The following is a 7,643-nucleotide window of genomic DNA, read 5'->3' as shown; positions in this document are numbered from 1 at the left end:
AGCCCAGTCAGTCCAGATCCTAATGACACCAGCTCAGCCAATTCGAATCCCCAGCCAGCAGACCAAAACCAAAATCCTGCTGTTCAAAGTAAGGCAGAGCTGAACTCACAAGCTCCAGGTCAGACCCCTAATGATTCAAACCCTCCAGCAGACACATCCAAGTCTGTTGCTGCTCAGGCCCTTCTGGCACCTGCTAAGGCAAAAGCTAAGACAAAGAGTGGTTCGCAGGAGGATGTAAGAGAGGGGACCTCTGGTGATCAGCAGCAAGGAGAAGAGGAGGAGGAGATAGTTAGTCTGCGAGACCTTGTAGATATGCTGAGACATCAATACTCAAGTGAGAAGAGTGCTGTGAGGTTGGCTGCCAAGAGAGAGGATGGTCCAATGAGTTTAGGAGTGCTATGAGGAAGGTTCTGCTAGGCCAGGCATCACCAGAACAACAGGGGGAAGGGGAGGTGGAAGATGACATCCAGGGCTCCAAGGATCCACTCAGAGAGGTCAGGGAAGTTAGGAAGGAATATACAAAGGAATCAGGTGAGCCAATCCTAAACTGGTTAGTGAGATGCCGTGGCATTGGTGCTATTGCTCTGCAGGTAGGAGACAAATCTGCTAAGCAGATGGGACCACTCACTAAGGAGAGTGGAGTGGACAAATACCTAGCAAGTCCTCTTGGTAGGGTTAGCTTGTGGACACGCCTTTTGTTGGCTGTGGCTATGAGATATCCTTCCCGAGATGATTTGCCATGGGCTGCCAAGAAGTGGAACACCATTGAGCAGGGAATTAAGCTTCTGAAGGAGTTTGCTGTGAAGGAAGTGCTTTATGGAGATCATGGTACTCATGAGCCAGATGATATTCCTTTGGGAACAGGTCTCATGAAGAAGCTGATTAAGCTTGCTCCTTCATCCTATGCTAACATCTTGGCCAGTAAATTCCTAGCAAGGAGTGATAATGGAAGATCTTTCACTGATGGTGAATTCACTGACCAGCTCAGGCAGATAGAGGACAGCTTGTCACATTCTGGTATAATCTGTGCCATAAAGACTATGACTACAGAGCTTAAAGATGATATTAGAGATGGCATTAAGGAGAGCATGAAAGAACTGAAGGAGGACCTTACAACCTCAATTTCTAATCTGGTAAAGGATACCATCCCTGCATCATCTGAATGGGTGCATGTTTCTGCAGTCAGGAACAGACGCCCACCTCCTGCAAGGCAATTCCAGCCCAGGACTACAAAGTCAACCAACGGAGTAACTAACAATCAACCTCCGAGTTGGCTACAAAGTCGACCAACAGATCGACTAAAAATCGACCCCTGAGTCAACTCAAAAGTTGACAACGTAGCAACTAAGAATCGACCCCCACGTCGACTAAAAGTCATCTTCCGAGTTGATGCAAAAGTCGACCAGTGGAGCAACCAATAGTTGACAAACGGAGTGACTAAGAATTGACCCCCGAGTCGAGTAATAGTCAACATCCAAATCAACTACAAAGTCAACCATTGGAGTGACTAAGAATCGATCCCGAGTCAACTAATAGTCAACTTCCGAATTGACTACAAAGTCAGCCAAAGGAGCGACTAAAATCAACCCCCAAGTCAACTAAGAATCGTCTTCCAAGTTGATGCAAAACTCATCCATCGGAGCGACTAATAATTGACTTCCAAGTCAACTACAAAGTTGACAAACGGAGCGACTAATTGTCAACTTATGAGTCGACTACAAAGTCGACCAACTGAGCGACTAATAATCGACTTTCAAGTCGACTAATAGTCGAGTTCTAATTTGATAACAAATTCACCCAATGGAGTGAATAAGAATCGACCCCTGAGTCGACTACAGAGTTGACCAATGAAGCCACTAAGAATCGACTCCCGAGTCGACTACAAAGTTGACTAATGGAGCAACTAACAATTGACACCCGAGTCACCTAATATTTGACTTCTGAGTCAGCTGGAAAGTCAACCAACAGAGAGCCTAAGAATCAACCCCCGAGTCGACTACAAAGTCGACCAACAGAGTCACTAGTCAACTTCGGAATTGACTACAAAGTTGACCAATGGAGCGACTAATACTCGACTTCCAAGTCAACAACAATGTCAACCAGCCAAGCTAAGTATCAACCCCTGAGTCAACTACAAAGTCAACCAACAGAATGACAGAGAATCGACCCCCGAGTTGACTAATAGTCAACTTCTGAGTTGATGACAAAGTCGACCACTGGAGCGACTAAGAATCGACCCCCGAGTCAACTACAAAGTCGACCAACAGAGAGACTAATAATCGACCTCTGAGTCAACTACAAAGTTGACCAACAGAGAGACTAATAATCGACCCCCAAGTTCTCTACAAAGTCGACCAATAGAGCAACTGAGAATCGACCCCCGAGTTGACTACAAAGTCGACCAACGGAGTGACTGAGAACTGACCACTGAGTCAACTAATAGTGCACCAGCCACCACAGTGGCTGCTGGTGCAGGGGCCGCGCAGGCCCGGAGTGGCATTAGCAGGGGTACGGGTTTACTGTGGTGCATTGGGTGGGTGAGCACATCTTCCCCGCCTGTTGGAGAGAGCATGTCTACCCAGGCAATGCCACACCGGAGCCTGAGTCCTGCCGGAGAGAGCATGTCTGACCCCGTCCCCTCCACCCCAAGTGGCAGTAGCCAGCCAGGCTGGCAGGAAGGGCTGCCGGCCCTTGGTGAGCATTGGTGGGGCCAGTGGGGAAGGCGGGGAAGGCAGCGGAGTAGAGGTCTGCCAGCAGGACCCAGTGGGGGAAGGCGGCAGGGCTTGGCCAGATTGAGGTGGGGGGGAACTGGCAAGCAGCAGCAGCGTGTGGGGGGTGATGGAACCAGCTGCGAGCAGCCAGACCGGTGTTCAATGGCTGATGGTGATGGGTCCGGCCGGCCCCGGAGCTGCCGGGTGGGGCTGCCGGTTCATGGTGGGCAGCTGAGGGGCCAGTGGGGGAGGCAGCGGAGCAGGCGTCTGCCGGCGGAACCGGGGAGGTGTGGTGGCAGGACCCAGCCAAGTTGGTGTGAGGGGGGGGATTCGGCAAGTGGCAGCGGTGTGGGGGGCAAGGCGGAAGTGGCAGTGAGCAGCTAAACTGGCGGGCAGTGGCTGCCGGTGCTGGGTCTGGGCAGACCTGGAAGGGTATTAGCAGGGGTGTGGGTTCACCATGGGGCGTTGGGTGAGAGAGCACATCTACCCAGGCCCTCCTCACGCCAGGCTCTAATTCCCACTAGGGAGCGCACGTCTACCCCACCTGGGTGAGAGAGAACGTCTACCCCGGCCCCTCCACGCATATCAGCAGCAATCAGCCGGACGGCAGGCTGCGGCTGCCAGTGGCCGGCCTGGCCGTAGCCGAAGTGGTGGTGGGGCCTCTGGGGAAGGCGGGGGAGGCAGCCAAGGCTGTGGAGAAGGGGTCTGCAGAGGTCTATTGAAAGGTCGGGAGGGATCCCTAGAGGTCTCTAGGAGACTGGAGGGGTTTGCAAGTGTCTGTAGCATTCAGTAGGTGTCTGGAGGTTTCTGTTATGGGTCCACAGGTGTCTGCAGGCATCTTTTAAAGGTCTGAAGTGGTCTGTGGAGCTCTGTCAAGCATCTGTTAAGTGTCTGCAGGAATCTATTAAAGGTCTGTAGTGGGCTGTAGGGTTCTGTAGAGGAGTCTGTGGGTGTGTGAAGAGGTCTTAGGGGTGTGAAGAATTTGCAGGGATCTGTAGGGGTCTGCAGACACCTTTGAAAAGTCTGAAGTTGACTGTAGGAGTCTGTAGATGTCTCTAGGGTACTGCAGGGGTCTGTAGGGGTCTGCAGGCACCTTTTAAAGTTGTGGAGGGGTCTGAAGGTGCCTGTAGAGCTTTGTCCATGTCTGTGGTGGTGTGTAGCTGAGTGTGGGTGTCTGCAGAGGTGTGAAGGGGTCTGTAGCTATTTGTCAGGGTCTGAAAGAGTCTGCAGAGGTCTGTAGAGTTGAGTAGGTGTTTGGAGGTTTCTGTGTGGGTCTGTAGGTGCCTGCAGGCATCATTTAAGGTTCTGGAGGGGTCTGTAGATGTATGCAGGGGTCTGTTAAATATCTGAAGGGGTCTATGGAGCTCTGTAGGGGTCTGTATGTGTTTGCAGGCATCTTCAGGGGTCCGTAGATGCCTGTAGGGTTTTGCAGGGGTCTGTTAGTTGTCTGTAGAGGTCTGCCTGGGTCTGGACGGGCCTTTTAATGGGTCTGTGGAGGTCTGAAGGGCTTTGTAGCATTCTGCAGTGGGCTGCAGTGGTCTGTTAAAGGTGTGGAGGGGTCTGTAGGTGTCTACATTAAGTGAGGGAGTTCTTTGGCTCCAGAATGCTTTTGTCAAATGTCTCTAAACCGTGACTGTCCCAGATGAGATAGAGGTGCACTGGCAGCACGTTTGCAGATGGCCCCTGTTGTGGAGGAGTCTGTCTGGGTTTTGGGGAAATGAAATACGAGGCCAATTTTTTTTAAAAGTTTAAAAGATTTAATATTATATATATTAGGAGTTCCCCCTCCTCAATCTTATTTACAACTACCCCACACAAGTTTTTTGTCTGCAGTTGCGAAATTATATTTTACAGAATGTCTATGAATAATGAATTAGGAATTTAGCAAAGATTTGAGAATATTTAGGAAGAGAGTCTGGGGCAGAAAGTGCCGCTGGTAGACTTTTGAGAGATTATTCTGGCTTAAATCGAGTTTCTCAGTTACTCACTGTCCAGAGTCAGTTTGAAAGTCCCAAGTATCGTAAATTGGAACAATTCAGAAGTTATTGGAGTGCGCTGTCTTAGCTTCCGTGGGTATGAGCCAAGCTGGGCACTGGCGTCCGGATGCTGGCGAGGCGTGGATTGGGGCACTGACGAATGCGATCAGTTCAATCAGTGCCGTGCAGTGCGATGCGGTGTGGTGTGTGTGAGAGCTGCTTGCTAGTGCGAATGCCCGTGCAAGTGCCCCCTTATTAGGGCAATGCAACCTTCAGAGGAAGGTGTATCCAGCCAAAATGATGCTGGCACAAGTGAACAATACCGATTGGCTCAAAGTTATGTGTAAGGCACAGATAGGTTATTACTTATAAAAACAACCTGTGGTCCCACCCTGAGAGGCTGGCAGGGTCAGCCCCTAGCAGGTGTGCGTAGGGTGCTCACAGTGCCTTCTAACTCAAGGTCCTTTTCCCACAACAAAATCTCATGTTTACAGCTTATGCCCCGCTGCAGGAGAAATTCTCCCACAGCTAAGAACAGCAGCTGGTGCCATGGCTGTAGTCATGCGGCGGCGGCACAAGGTTTTGACCCCGTGATTGATGGTCCTTTGAGGCACAATTCTGTCCAAATGAGGGCTTTGCAAGAGGGCTTTGCAACCCTCCACCACAGCCCCAAACTGAGTGGTGCTGTGGAGAAAGCAGAAGGACAGGATGGCATCCAGAAAACACCTGAGCAGGCAGGAGAGCTGGGCCCAGGTGAAGCTTGTGAGATTCAATGAGAGCAAGGACGGAGTGCTGCATATGGGTGGGAGCAAGCCTGCCTGTCACTGCAGGCTGGGGGTGGAGATGATAAAAAGCAGCCCTGAGAAGGCCTTGGGGGTGCTTGGGAGAAGCTGAGTCTGAGCAGATTGTGTGAGCTTGCAGGTCTGAAGGCTTCTGTCAGAGGTGTGTATGTGTTTGCAGGTTTTTATAGAGGTCTTCAGGCATATGCAGGGGTGTGTAGAAGCCTGTGCATGTCTGTGTGTGTCTGTAGGGGCCTGTTAGAGGTCTCTAGGGTTCTATAGAGGCTCGTAGATGTCTGTAGAGGTCTGCATGGGTCTGTAGATGTCTCTGTGGGTCTGGAGGGGTCAGTAGGTAGATTTTAGGGGTTTGCAGGGATCTCCAGATATCTGTGGGCATTTGTAGGTGTTGTGAGAGGCCTTTGAGTGTCTGTAGGCATCTGTTCAGGTGTGTGTGGGTGTGTAGAGTTGTGTAGTTGTCTGCAGGGGTCTCTTAAAGGCCTGTAAAAGGGTCTAGGACCATGTTTGGGGATTCTGGGGTCATCTAAAGAGGTATGAAATGAGGTTTTGGGGACATGAAAAGAGTTATTGTGGGTATCTAAATTGGTCTGGGGTCCTCTGGGGGTTCCTGAGGGGTCTTTCCATTTGGTGGCCACAAAGCAGCAAGCATCTACAGCTGGTGCCTTGCTTTGTGTTCCATGACTCTTGCCCAACCAGGATGCAAGGGGGATGGGAGTTCCAGCATGAAATGGGTTAAAGGATGAGGCTTCCTGTGAAATGCCTTTGGGCTGTAGTTAAGTGTCTCACTTTTTTTTTTTTTTTCTTGCTGATTTCTGCCGCCCCCGCCCCACTTATTTTAGGGAGCTTAATTGCTTTAGCCAAAATCAAGTTGGAGAGATGTGTGGAGCCTCAGACACAAATCCTGACTGTTGGGGGATGCTTTGCTAGCAGAAGGCGGAGCTGCTGGAAACCCAGTTCCTCCTTGCAAGTGGTTCAGAATGGCATTCCCTTGGGAAAATGGGGACAGAAACATCTCTCTGGTGAGTTGCCGTGAAGTGCCAGCCTTGGGGAGTGATCTCTGACCACTTGGAACTTCTTATTTGGAGGAAAGGAATTTCTTCCCTAGGCTTGTTACCTCCTGCTCTGTTAGCCCCTTTTGCGGAAGGCAGGAGAGGAGTTGGATTAAGAGCCCTCCTGGTCGGTTCTGCTGTTCAGGAGGGGCTTAGTATTTCTGTATTACTTTTACTACTTGTTGAGAATTGTTCATGTTTGTAACCATCTGTATGTGTTGTGTATATATGCTTGTATATTTGTGCCACACTGTAAATAGAGTTTAATTCCTTAACTTCCAGCTGCCTGAGTTAGCCTGGTGAATTGGTGTGGGGGAGGGCAGGAAACTGCCAAATGACCACATCTGTATTTAATGTATGTTCCTTTCTGCTTGCCAGCTGGAGAGCTGTTGCTGCTGATTGGCAGCAGGCCCTTAAAGGGCAGGGGTGGGTTGAGGTTTTAAATGCTTGCTCTAAATAGCATTGATGGGTTTAGAAACCTCCTTGCAATTATATATTAGATTGTGGGAAGTTGATTGTTTGTTAAACTAGCAAGGATTGACCCAAATCTATTAAATCTTTTTTTGTCAAATGTTGTGGGTGTTCTTTTCTCTTTTATAGAGAACAAAGATTATGGAGGGGAAACTGAGGTGACTTGAGAGCAGAGAAGTGATATTTTGAAGGAAAAAGCCAAACAGGTCTATTGGGAAGGAAATGAAAACTCTGGAGGAAAAAATGGAGGTAAACAAGAGGACACAAGTGGTGTTTCATAGGGGAAAAAGTGAGTTAGTCTCTAGGGGATAAAAAGGAAGATTGTAGGAGGGGAAAGCTGAGGTGATTGGGTGGGACAGAGCTGACCTTAAGCATGGAAAAACTTAAGGTAATCCATAGGGGAGAATATGACCATTTTGGAGGGAAGTCCCGAGGTAAGCGAGGGGATGTGGGTAACATTTTAGAAGAGAGTCCTACGGTAGTGTCTGTGAGACAAGATACTCTTGTGTCACCACAGTTATAGCCAGAGGTGTGTCCCTTTGCCCAGAGTGCCTTGCCTGTCTCCCATTCTCAGCTTTAATCCCAGCTCAGTCTGCAGAGCTTGCAGCAGAGGTCTGAGCCAGTCCCACTCTGTGGAAG

The 7,643-nt window shown here is 49.8% G+C and overlaps 1 long non-coding RNA gene across 1 annotated transcript; it reads left to right on the top strand.

Moving 5' to 3' along the window:
* Positions 1 to 5,559: 5,559 nt before the first annotated feature.
* LOC135192846 (uncharacterized) lies at positions 5,560 to 7,104 on the top strand. Its single transcript, XR_010309043.1, has 2 exons — positions 5,560 to 5,629; positions 6,324 to 7,104. It is a non-coding gene; the product is annotated as an uncharacterized LOC135192846 (long non-coding RNA).
* Positions 7,105 to 7,643: the final 539 nt, after the last annotated feature.

Source organism: Pogoniulus pusillus, chromosome W (genome assembly GCF_015220805.1).
Source record: "Pogoniulus pusillus isolate bPogPus1 chromosome W, bPogPus1.pri, whole genome shotgun sequence".
NCBI classification, from domain to species: Eukaryota; Metazoa; Chordata; class Aves; order Piciformes; family Lybiidae; genus Pogoniulus; species Pogoniulus pusillus.
The sequence above is the reverse complement of the archived record's forward strand: the minus strand, read 5'-3'. Positions and strand labels throughout refer to the sequence as shown.